Here is a 13015-nt window from a genome sequence, read left to right as displayed (position 1 = left end):
CTGAACTGAGATTGGGAGCCCTGAGTTCAAGTCTGGAATCTGCCTCTGACATGCTTTGTGACATTCGACAAGCTGCTTCCCCTCTCTGGGCTTCCTTTTTTTCCATCTGCAAAATGGGGATAATAGTATCCTAATGTCTTCTGGGATAGCAAGAGTGCACTTTGAAAATCTGGTCCCTCATCCATTTCTTGAGAGTGTCCAAAATCAACCCTTTGAGGTGGGAGGAGCAATATTCTCACTGCCTAGAAGGGAAGGGACAGCTCAGAGAGGTGAAGTGACTTGCTCAGACACACAGCATCCGTGGATCAATGCTGTGGGGTTGGAAGGGTTTCCTGATTCCTAGTTCTGTGGTCATCTCCTCTCCAGGAGACTTGATGTCCTCTGCCAGACCACATGGAGACAGCAGACATGGCCTTCAGTGGCATCCTCCACCACCCCTCATGGTGAAACCGAAAGTGAGGGCAAGGGCCAAAGCACTGAGCCTTGCTTCACCTATTGGAATGGGGTCCTGAGGATCGAAGCGACACATGGCCTGCCAGTTGCCTGCAGTATGCCTGTTGGAGTGTGAGGTCAGCCAGCCTCTGCTTGCATGGTTCTCGGACAGGAAGCTTACTATTTGCTCAGGCAACCTGTCTCATCCCAGTGACTGCGAGAAAACATCCTCGCCCGGGCTGAAACCTGACTCCTCTTCAAGGTCACTCCTGTTCCCCAACCCCCAAACTGTGCACATTCTGCTCCCCAGCCTGGGGTGGCCACAGTCCCTGAAAATGGGTGAGCCTGGGGCTGCCTGGATTTGAGAACTTACGGCTCTCCCAGTCTCCCCTTCCTCTCACTTGACCCCTGATGCAGAACAGCCTCCTTTCCTGAGGCTCTGATTACCCTGGAGTAGGCAGACGGAACCTTTCTCCTCCACCCCTGGCAACACTGCCGGGCAAGCGCACCACATCCTGCTTGTCCTACTGGAAGATGCCTCCCTCTGCATGGGGGAAGGGATGAGACCTCCGGGCCAGGCCAGCAGGAAGACTCACTGGTCCAGAAGTTGGAACACCTGAGTCACTTGACATGCACTCTCAGATGAACTGCTGCGCTGCTCTGTGCCTCAGCCGCTTTCATCTGTAGAATGGGATGGTCATGATGCCTGGCCAGTGGGGCCCATGGAGCTTGTATAAAACCTGGTGGGAGGGAAGTTTGGAGTAAAAGCCTTGCAGATGAAAGCACTGGACACAGGTGAGGATTGTGTGGAGCAGAAGCATCTCACCCAGTTGAGATTCTGGACAAATCGGAGCCTCCTTGTCTCTCTGCAGCTGTGAACGCCTATCCACACCCCAAGGCCTCCTGCAGCTGTAGACAGGTCCCTCTCTGCTGGGTCCCTCTCTGCTGGAAACTTCACAAATCCCTGGGGCCCAGGGATGCTTTGGGGAGGGACAGAGCCGTGGGATGAATAGGGTAGGAAACTGATGTTCTCCTGATGGCAGTTTAAAACAATTTTAAAATATTGAAACAAACATGGATTTATTATGAAACAAGAGAATTTGACATGAATTTGGAAGCGAACACATAAGGCTAAGGAGACTCAAGGCAATTGCAGGCTTTTGCCTCACTGTGCTCTGCCACGCACCCTACCTCCTGTTCCCTCCCATCCCCTCTGTCCCTGCTCCCTCCTGCCCACCCCCTGGCGTGGGCTATTCTCTTTCTGCAGTGCAGAAACTTTAGAAAGACTGTCTGTGTGGCCCTGTGATGGAACAGGTCAACCCAAACCATCACATTTCTGATTAATGACCCCCAGGCCCCTCCTCTACAAATTCTACCCTTCTTATTGATTACAAACATACTATTCAGAAACCTTGGTGAAATGTCCAAGCTCGTTTTCCTTCCTTAGAAATGGCAGTTGTTGTTGCTGTTGTCATCATAATCTTCATCACCTTCTTGTGTGGGCGGGTATTAGAATCTGCTGTTCTGAAAAACATGGGCCTGAGCCTGTTTGACTCATGGTCTCAACCTTGAAAGGCTCAAGCTCAGAGAGGCTTATGGCGTTCCTTGGACCATCTCTTGCCAGACTCTGTTCACTTGCACACAGGTCCCCTGGAGTCATTGGAATGCAGATTCCTACTCGGAGGCCTGGGTTTCCAACAATCTCCCAGGTGAGTCAGTGCTGCTGGTTCTGAGACCAACTTGGGCCCCATAGGCAGTTGGTGATGGAACTGGGCCTGGCACCAGCCTCCTCTACCATGATAGCCTGCCCATCCTCCTACCACCTGCCATCAGGGTGACCTGGAAAGCACTGGGGGGCTGGAGACAAGTCTCAGATAGTTCTGCATCAAAAGAACCAGGCCTTCTCTTGCTATCTGTGTAAATAATTATTGGGAGGCCGAGGTGGGAGGATCACTGGAGGCCAGGAGTTGGAGACTATATAGCAAGACACCATCTCATGTTGGACAATATAGCAAGACCCCACCTCTAAAAAAAGGTTTAAAAATTAGCTGGATGTGGTGGCTCATGCCTGTAGTCCCAGTTGCTCGGGAGGCTGAGGCAGGACGACTTGAGCCTAGGAATTTGAGGCTGCAGTGAGCTATAATTGTGCCACTGCACTCCAGCCTAGACAACAGAGCCAGACACTGTCTTTAAAAAAATTAGAAAATCAACATTCATAACCTCCAATGTGATAAGTGGTTCAGGTGAGTATCATCAGTGCATGTGAAGAGACCGTGGAATACAAGTGGCTGGGGAACAAGATTTTGAAGTATCACTCCGGAGATTTTGTATTCACTGCAGAGGGGGATGTGCATTGAGGATGGCAGGGCCAGGCAGCCAGCACCTCCCCAAAGCAGTCAGGCTGGGCCGTGTCCGTGTGCTGTGAGCTGGCAGGACGTGCGGCCCTTGCTGGAAAAGTTCTGCCTGAAGCTAACCTGGGAATTGTAGGCTATTCTGCAGGACATGTGGCCTGGATTGTTCAGAAGATTTAGTGTCATGAGGAGTAGAGTCGGGGGGTACACACCAGCCAAATGCCGTGCATGACACTTGACAGGATCCCGGATTGGAAAAATAAACAGCAGCATGTTATGGAGCAATGGTGGAATGCGAGTGTGGACTTTGTGTTGGGTGACGTTGCCCAACGCTGATTATCCCTGGTGTGGCACTGGTGTGAGATTACGTAGGAGGATGACCTTGGTCCTGAGAGATGGAGAGGTATCTGGGGGTGGAGTATCATGATGTCTGCAACTTAATTTTGGATGGTTTGGCAAAAGAGGGGGAGGAAGAAGAGAGATAGAGCTTGATGAAGGGGATACAGTCAGATGTTAATGGTGAATCTCAGATAGGGATATTCTTTCAACTATTCTGTGTGTTAGAAAACCTTCCAAATTAGAATAAAATAAAAAAAAAACAAAACAAAAAACCAAAAAATGCAAATAGGCTGGGGCATGGTGGCTCACACCTGTAATCCCAGCAAGGAGGCCAAGACGGGTGGATCACGAGGTCAGGAGTTCGAGACCAGCTTGGCCAACATGGTGAAACCCCATCTCTACTAAAAATACAAAAAAAAAAAAAAAAAATAGCCAGGCAGGGTGGTACGTGCCTTTAATCCCAGCTGCTCAGGAGGCTGAGGCAGGAGAACTGCTTGAACCTGGGAGGCGAAGGTTGTAATGAGCTGAGATCATGCCACTGCACTTCAGCCTGGGTGACAGTGCAAGACTCTGTCTCAAAAAAAAAAAAAAAAAAAAGAAAAAAAGAAATGTAAAAGAAAAAAGAAAAAGGCATGGAAAAGCCATAACTCTCTGCTGAAATCTACAATACAAAGTCAGGACTTGCATCCTGTGGCAGAAAAACATCCTAACAATCCTCCTTCCCCAACCTCCACTCAAAGCTTTGCTTACCACAGAAGCTGCTCCTCATAAAAGCCCTCTTTCCCCTCTCTTTTTCTCCCTGCAAAGCTGTAAGCACTTGTGTCAGTAGCCCTCTGCATCCTACGCCCACCCCGGCTCCCCTGCCCTGGCCCCCAGGCCTTTCTTTGTGGGGTATCCCAATCTTTCTCAACACCTGTTTGGTGGCTAGGGGTGCAGGTTCGCAGATGGGACGCCTGGTGTGATGTCTCACTGTGGCATTTACATGCTGGGTGGACTCAGCCAGATGATCTAACCTTTCTATGCCTCAGTTTTCTCATCTGTAATATGGGGGAGAACATCAGTGCCTGCCTCATGGTGTTGCTGGGAGGATTAAATGTCCTAACACGCCCGGAACATGGGGCAGAGAGTAATTGCTCATGAATGACACAACTGTCCAAGGTAGGTTGCCCAGCCCAAGGCCTTGTCTTTTTGGGACAACTGGCTAAATGAGATCTGGCTCCCACTGTGGCTCCGCAGGCATCTCTGTTCGTGCTGCGGTGGGGAGATGGACACTCATGCTTGCTCTGTGTTCCCTGGCCTCTTCCTTCTCCAGCACGGGGGATGACAGCACCAAGCCACCATCCTGACCTTGGACATGGACGCACCTGGCTGTGGCCGCTGGGTGGAAGCATTCAATTACAGATGCTCCAATTTTTCCCTTGCTCTCCTCCTGGGCTGGTACCCAGGGGCCACGCCCAGCCAGCATGAAGTTGACTCTGCATGAGTGAGAAATATATCTTTACGGTTTGAAGCCTCTTGGATTTAGCAGTTGTTTTGTTTCCAGTATAACCTTATCTATTCCCACTGATAAAACAGGGTTGCCCTGTCCCAGGCTAAGCCTCCTTGGAATGCTCATCTAGATGAGGGTCAATCTTAACTGCAACTTTCCAAGCATCTCTGAGTCCCAGCCAATGCGCTCACTCTGTTAGAAGCCTCCATGCTTAGCTCCGCTGGCCTCCGCAGCCCCCTTGCCCTGGCCAAGGGCCACTCTGAAACATGATAACAGAGAGGGCTGCCTCGTTTCCCCCATATATAGGCTCTTATCAGCCTCATTCGCCCTAGGACGTTTGGTCATTGTCTTAGTCTAGACATCAAAATTAAAATCTCTTATGAGCTCATATTCTGGGGAAGTTGGGTCAGGCTGTGTCAGGGCCAAAATTCCTCTGCCTCCGGCCCAGCTGCTGCTACAGCAGAGATGAAGCTTGTTGGAAGGGAAACTAGGGATGAGGGACGGAGCCTGGAGAGGGAGCAAGAAAGCTGGGCTCTGCTTCTCATCGTGTCATCTCGGAGAGCCACTTTTTGTCTCTGGGCCGAAGATGAAATGGACTTGCCTTTCCCTGCGTTGGGGCCTTTGCACAGGCCCTTCCGTCTGTCTGAAGCTCTCACATCTCCCTTCCTCTTCACTGGTTAACTCTTGCTCAGCTATCACATCTCAGCCTAAAACACAGGGTCATTGTGCTCAAGAAAACTTGAAGGCCTGCTGCCTTCAGCGCACACCTTCCTCTGATAGTGTGTCCAGAGGCTGTCTCCTTGCTAGGCTCAGAGCTCCACGAGAGTGAGAATCTGTTTACCTCTCTGTGACCCAATTAAGGCTTGCTGAAGGAACGAGCGAGGTGCATAAATCTGCTCCGCGAGAGCCTACAGCTCCCTGGCACATGGCAGGAGCTGCAAGAGGGCCCCCCTTGTCTCTTTTCTGCTCCCTCTGCCTGCTTGCTGGTGGGTTGGAAATCCTCGCAAGGATTAAGTGTGTCCTGAGTGACTTGGCCCTTTGCTGCCTCCTGGCGTCCACTTCTAAGATAGCCATCCCCAGATGCTTCTCCCACTCGTAGAGGAAAATTGAATGGCTTCCATGTGTTGTGGTCTCATTCATTTCCAACAGCAGCCTTGTGAGACAGGAATGATCATCCCCTGTTTGACAAATGAAGAAAGTCCATGTTTGTTCATTTGTTTATCAAATAATGATTGAGCACCTATCATTTGCCAGACACTTTGTTGGGAGCTGGTGCTTCACTGATGAAAGGCACCAATGCTCTGCCTCATGGAGCTTATGTTCAGGTCTGCAATAGGGAAGGCAGACAGTAAACAAGAGAACAAACATTTTGTGTTGGCTGGGCGCGGTGGCTGATGTCTGTAATCCCAACACTTCGGGAGGCCGAGGCGGGCAGATCACTTGAGGTTAGGAGTTTGAGACCAGCCTTGCCAATGTGGTGAAACCCCATCTCTACTAAAAATACAAAAATCAGCCAGGTGTGGTGGCGCATGCCTGTAGTCCCAGCGACTCGGGAGGTTGAGGCAGGAGAATCGCTTGAACCTGGGAAGTGGAGGTTGCAATGAGCCAAGATCACGCCACTGCACTCCAGCCCGGGTGACAGAGCGAGACCCTGTCTCAAACAAAACAAAACAAAACAAAATCCATTGTGTGTGTGTATGTGTGTGTGTGTGCACATCTCAAGCACACTTGAGATGCAGGGGACAGTGGCTGGGCTTTGGTGGTCCAGATGTTAACTGATTTGTCCAAGATCACAGAGATGCAGCTAGATTTGAACCTAGTAGCAACAATTGTAGCTAATAACTCTAAGTCCTAGCTCTGCCATGTGCTGCTGAACTCAGTGCTTTTTACATATACACTACAACAGCCCTACTATTATCTTGTTTTGCACATGGGGAAATAAAGCACAGAGAGGCTAGTAACTTTCCCAAGATCACTCAGCTGCTCAGTGGTGGAGCTAGGACTCAATCCAGGCAGTGTGGTTCCAGAGCCTGCCCTTTAACACTGGAAGACAAAATTTAGAAGTTTTCACATCCAGGGCCTCGGGGATGGTGGCCACAAACCCAGTGTGCTACTCTCCTCCCAGCCCAGCCAAGTAGACCATCCTGGACAGTCTCCTCCCCTGAGATCATCCAAGACGACTGTGTAGCTTCCTGTCCCATGAGTTGGAAAGGATGGGGAGGAGAGAGTGCTGTGGAGGGCCTGTATCCTCGGGAGTCCTGATGGACTGGCCATGGGGACAGAACCAACCCACCCTGGGCTGTGAGGTGAGAGGCTCAGAAGGCAGGAAAGGCTCCTTGGAGGAGGTGAGGGGTGAGGTGGGCCTGGAAGGTTGAGTGGGATTCAGATGTCCAATTCAGTGGGAGGAGCAGAAGACAAGGGAACGGCTGGGGCAGGGGAGAGGGTGGCGCCAAGACTTGGAAGGAGGAAAAATGAGGCTGCATCAGGACCCGAAGCTTCCGGGCTTCTTCCCCAGGCTCGGGAGCTGTTGCGGGTGTCCAGGTGAGAGGGCAGGAGCAGCCAGGGGGCAGAGATGAAGCCAAAGGCGGCCGGGACCCAGGTGGGCTTCAGAATCACATGCCCCCACCCCCAACTTTAATTTCTCCAACTCCCTGCTCACTCACCCACCCCTTGCTGCTGCTTGATTGCCCCAAACACAACCCCACCCTGGGAGTGCCTGGACCCTCTCCCTCCACATCCGCCTGCCTAGAGCCCTCACTTCCTTCCTGTGTCTGCTCAAATGTCACTTCACACAGAGGTCTTCCCTGACCACCAGAAATACTGTATTGCTGGTGGTTGCAACACCTTCCACACGCTGTACATTTCCCTTTGCTCGGCTTAGCGCACAGGTGGCTTAGCGCTTGGCAGGCTTTCCACCCATAGTTTTCGGCTGTGGGTGACTGCTTGGCGGAGTCCTGAACAATCTTCAGCTGCAGCTTTAGTGTCCGTCATCTTGGTTTCCTGGGAACCTCAGCCATCTGTCATCCCTGAGACAGACCCTTGGAAGGCTCGGGATGGGGAAGCCAACACACACACACACACACACACACACATCTACACATGGGCATGAATCATATGCACACACATATGCCCATATATATACAGACCCATGCACACATACGTATGCACAACACATACACAAATGCTCACACACATATGCACAACACGTGTGCACACAAGATGTGCATATGTGTATATAGGTGTGCACATGTGAGCACATGTGAGCGCACCCATGTGAGCAGATATACATGTGTATGCCATGTCCACACATGTATGCATGCACATATACACATTGCACACACACACAACATACAGGCGTGCATATGCATACACCACAACATGCATATATACATACGTATACGTATACATACGTATACGTATACTTACACACATGCCCACTTACATGCACATACATGCATTTCTGACTTGACTCTGACCCTCTCCATTCATCAGGGTTGTGACCATGTTGTCCCAGGATCTGGTACAGAGACTGGCTCAGCTATCTATGGCCACAGCCACAGTCAGATCATCAGAGCTCTGGGGCTGCAGCCAGGTGACGCCACCGATCCTCTGCTACCACCTTGTGGCCACTTCCCAGATGACACCCGTCAGTGACTGAAGCCTTTCCCTGGTTCTTGTCCCAGCTCTAAGCTCCCGGGCACAATCCACAGGGCTCCTGGGAAACGTGTAGTCATCCCTGGGCCTTGTGCCCTGCCCTAGAACAAGTGGATGGCTTTGCTAGGTGCTGTGGGTAATGAGTGGGGCCTGGAGTAGGACGCAGGCCTGACCTCTCCACTGCCCCATTAATCCTGTCTGCCCAACTCTGCCGCACCCAATACCTCCAGGCCTTCTCAGGGCTGACTCCTCTGCCTGGAGCACTCCACTCCCCAGTGCCCCACTGCCCAGCGAGCTCCTTGAGGGCAGAGCCCTAACCGTGCTCATCTCCAGTACAGACGGGTGCCCCATGAATGTGGGAGGGAGGAAAGGAGAGAGGAAGGGAAAGAAGGAGGGGGTGAGAGCGAGGGAGGATTTCCTCGCTGGACTTCCTCAGTTTGAGCTCTGAAAGTCCCATGTCCCAGGAAACCCCTCAGGCCTGAGCAATCTCTCCCATTGGTCATCCTCCTAGAGCTGGTGCTGGTAGGAAGTGGTGGGGGCAGGGTGGGGCCCTGAGAGAATTCAATAAAACAAAGTGTGGAGGGGGCCTGCCTGGATTGATGATGATGGCGTGCCTGGAAATGAGAATTAATGAACTCCGCTGTTTGTGCCTGAGCTGTGAGCCGTACACAAGCCACAGTATCTGCACAATTTTACCAGGGAAAAGTCTCCTGAGGATATAGAGGCAGAAAAAAAGCCTGGGCCATGACCCATGCTTTGCTCCCAAGGTTACTGCTTCCGCCTCTGCTGCCCCCAAATCATCCACCTTAAATAAACACGGAGAGTCTAACACCAACGCTCTACGTGCCTGAAGAATGGACCAATGTGAGAACTATGCTTCAGACTAGGAGCAAAATCTTTTTCCATCAAGGGATGTGGGCTGTGCCAAAAATAGAGCTTCATGACCCTATTAGGGGTTAGTTCTCAAACTTGATATGGCATTAAAATTAGAGAGGGATTGTTTAAAATGTAAACTTCCGGGCAGACCCACCAGAGGTTGTGACTCAGAGCATTTCAGGATGGGCTCCAGGATTCAGGTGGTTCTCATGCAGGGGTTAAAGGAAAAACGCTTCAATGACGCTTGTTAAAAGCATGGTAACAAAGACTTTAGTTAGGACCCTTGATATAGGTATAGGGATCATTGCAACAGGGGGAGAGATTGGACTCAACTCTGAAGACAGCATGGGCAGGTGGGACTTATAGCCGAGGGACAGGGTGGGGTCAGTGGGTGGAAAATTACTAAGATGAAACCTTCAGGGTGAGGGGGATTCTGGTTAAACCTACCTAATGGGATTCTGGGGATTGTGGTTGAAGGCAGGCCAGGGAGATGAGACATCCCCTGGGGGATGGTGGTGGGTGAGGAACCTGATCACATATGGAGGATGATCAGATGTCAAGGATGGGGGTTGCTGCTACACTGACTTAGCAGGGTTCTTTTGCTAAAACTGGACTTCATAAGGAAGTGCACAGATGGGCCTAGGAGAAGGTTCAGGAGTTTGACTAAAGTTTGGGCAAGCCAAGAATCCTTGTCACAGGTGACTCCAGTACCATAAATAGAGGACCTCTTCTGTAGGGATGGATTTAGAAAGATGGCATCACACGGATCTGAGCCACCTTGAAGGAGCAGGTGACCAGGGCATTAGTTCTGAGCCCCTTGGTGTTATGGCTTTCCCCAGGCTGGTGCCAAGGGAAGAACTGGGAGGTAGCAGGCAGCCACACCCTGAATACATGTGCCAGCAGGGGTAGGCACATTGTACCCTATGCCTAAGAGAAGCAGAATTAACAAACCGCTGGTCCTTAAACCAGGGGATTAAAGGAAAGATGGTGTTTCTCTGCTCATGTTATGTGACTATTTGTTTTTGTTTTACCAATGTAAATGGATGTCACCGAAGCCCTGGGGTCTCCTACCATAAGGAGGAGGCTGAGTGGGGAGGAGGGGCAGCCTCTTTAGATGTCATGCTTGCATTTGCCAGAGCCTTGGAGGCAACTGACATGGGGGCACTGAGACAGAAGCCCAAAGTGCTTTCACAAGGAACTTCTGCCCAACCTTGGTCCAACATGCATGGCAACCTCACTCAAAATACAGAGACGCAGATGATGGAGGTAGGAGGAAGTCACAGAAGATCAGAGTTTTACTACATGGAAATTTGCTAGCAATTGGAAATTTGACTGCTATTTGCAAACGTCAACTTCCCCTCCCACTGAAGGGCTGGAGGAGATCACCAGTCAGTGGAGAGAGACCTGATCCATCATCTGGCCTCATGTGCAGATGAGTTAGGAAGGAAAAAACCAACATGGATGCTGTGGATGAAACAATTGTAGTACAAGGGAAATGGTGGGTGAGCAAACCTCCAAAATGACCCACCACAGGTCATTTCAGCCATCCTCAGTAGAGCACAGGAAGGTAGAAACCCTGCAGAAAGCAACAAGATGAGATGGAAAAGGAGGTAGGTGAGAGAGACAAGGACAGGTTGCAAGGAAAACAGAAAAGCACAATGGTCACCCTGGTGGTCGTCACAGCAGACCTAACTGATGCCTCAGATCATTGAATTGGTGATTTGGAGGAAGAGTGCCGAGGAAAAAAATACATTAAAATGATGATTGATAATAGGATCATTTTGAAGAAATAGGGAATAAAGAAGAGATGACCAGTGAATGAAAAAATGGTGTTCATGAATGAGATTTCAGAACAAGAGAAACAAACATTGTAGTCAAAGAGGCAATACCAAGAAACTCTTCTGAGCTAAAAAAGAAACTGTGTGTGCAGATCAGAAGGACTCTCTACATTTCAGGCAATGTGGTAGCAAAAATTTCAAATTAGAAAGCAAAAGGAAAAGTCCCAAAAATTATCCAGGCAGAAAAGGCAGCTATATACAAAAGATGTGGGGAGGAAGGGATAGAGAGCAATCCTAAATGGCCAACTGATAGGGGCGAACATGCATATTGGGCTTACTATGTCCCAGGCATGAACTAAATGCTGTACACACATTTGCTCGTTCTATCCTCCTATGAGATAGGTCCTGTTATCATCGTCTCTGCTAACAGATCAAGCTGAGACACAGAGAAGTTAAGTAATCTGCCCAATGTGACACAGCAGATGACGGAGCTGTTATTTGGCCATAGGCAGTCTAGGACTTTAATCTGTGCTTTTCCAAACTACTTCACTCCACAGCCATTATCAGACCACGGCAAGGCATCTAAGAAGTTTGAAAATATTGTAAGCCAAGAATTCTAGACCCAGCCAACTTGCATTTAAGTAAGAAAGCAAAAGAAATTTATTCTCGGACATGCAGTGGCTCAGAAAATATACTACCTCTGTACCTCTTTTTAAAAAAATTACTTGAGGAAGTACTCCAACCTATTGAGGGATGAAACAAAATTAAGAGCACAGGTATGAAGAAATGATGATATAAAAAGAACTGGTGGTTGGGCACGGTAGCTCATACCTGTAATCCCAGCACTTTGGGATGCTGGGGCAGGTGGATCACCTGAGGTCGGGAGTTCGAGACCAGCCTGACCAACATGGAGCAACCCCACCACTATTAAGAACACAAAAACATTAGCCTGGCTTGGTGGTGCATGCCTGTGATCCCCGCTACTCCAGAGGCTGAGGCAGGAGAATCACTTGAACCCGTGGGCGGAGGTTGCAGTGAGCTGAGATCCCACCATTGCACTCCAGTGGGCAACAAGGGCAAAACTTCGTCTTAAAAAAACAAAAACCAAAACAAAGCAAAACAAAAAAGAACGGGCAACAACACCAATTTTAGTTAAAACAGACAGAATTTTAAATTATTATAAATCTGGCAACAACAGAATACAAAAAAATCCAAATGTATAATTATAAGGGTAGTTATATGACAAAAGGCCAATAATGTAACAATTACAGCCTGGATCCCCAAACCTCGGACGATATCAACAAAGTTCAAGGAGAAAAGAAGGGAGGCAAACTAACTTCTCATCTCAAACTGGGGAACGTGCACAACATCGTAACAACTAGAGAATGCCACTGAAATGCTTACAGGTCTTCATTAGTCACATAACGCCAGCATATATCTTTTCTAAAACATTAGTGAATATAAAATCGAAGTAAACATGATCTGTTTAGTTTTTTAAAAAGTGCAAAGCAGACAGGCAACCCCACACCCACAGAGAGGTGTGCAGGTTGCCTTGTACGTCGATTGATGTAGGATGGCAGAACTGTGCCTCTGGAGGCACTGCCACAGCAACCTTCTCCTGCCTCCTCCTCCTCCTGCCCCCCTAGGACTTGACCTCCCAAAAGTGCCGCATTGTTGCCAGTGTTCTCATTCTTCACCTTTTTTTTTTTTTTTCTTTTTTTTAAAGACAGCATCTCACTCTATTGCCCAGGCTGGAGTGCAGTGGCACGATCTTGGCTCACTGCAACTTCTGCCTCCCAGTTCAAGCCACTCCTGCCTCAGCCTCCTGAGTAGCTGGGACTATAGGCGTGCACCACCATGCCCGGCTAATTTTTGTGTTTTCAGTAGAGACGGGGTTTTGCCATGTTGACCAGGATGGTCTCAAACTCCTGATCTCAGGTGATCCACCCATCTTGGCCTCCCAAAGTGCTGGGATTACAGGCATAAGCCACCGCACCCGGGCTCATTCTTTAACTTTTGTGTACCTTTTGAAGGTTGGAGAAGGACAGCTACCAGTGTCCTGGCTGGCACGGGCCCTGATACCAGTGTCCTGGCTG

Source organism: Piliocolobus tephrosceles, chromosome 14 (assembly GCF_002776525.5).
Source record: "Piliocolobus tephrosceles isolate RC106 chromosome 14, ASM277652v3, whole genome shotgun sequence".
NCBI lineage: Eukaryota > Metazoa > Chordata > Mammalia > Primates > Cercopithecidae > Piliocolobus > Piliocolobus tephrosceles.
The sequence above is the reverse complement of the archived record's forward strand: the minus strand, read 5'-3'. Positions refer to the sequence as shown.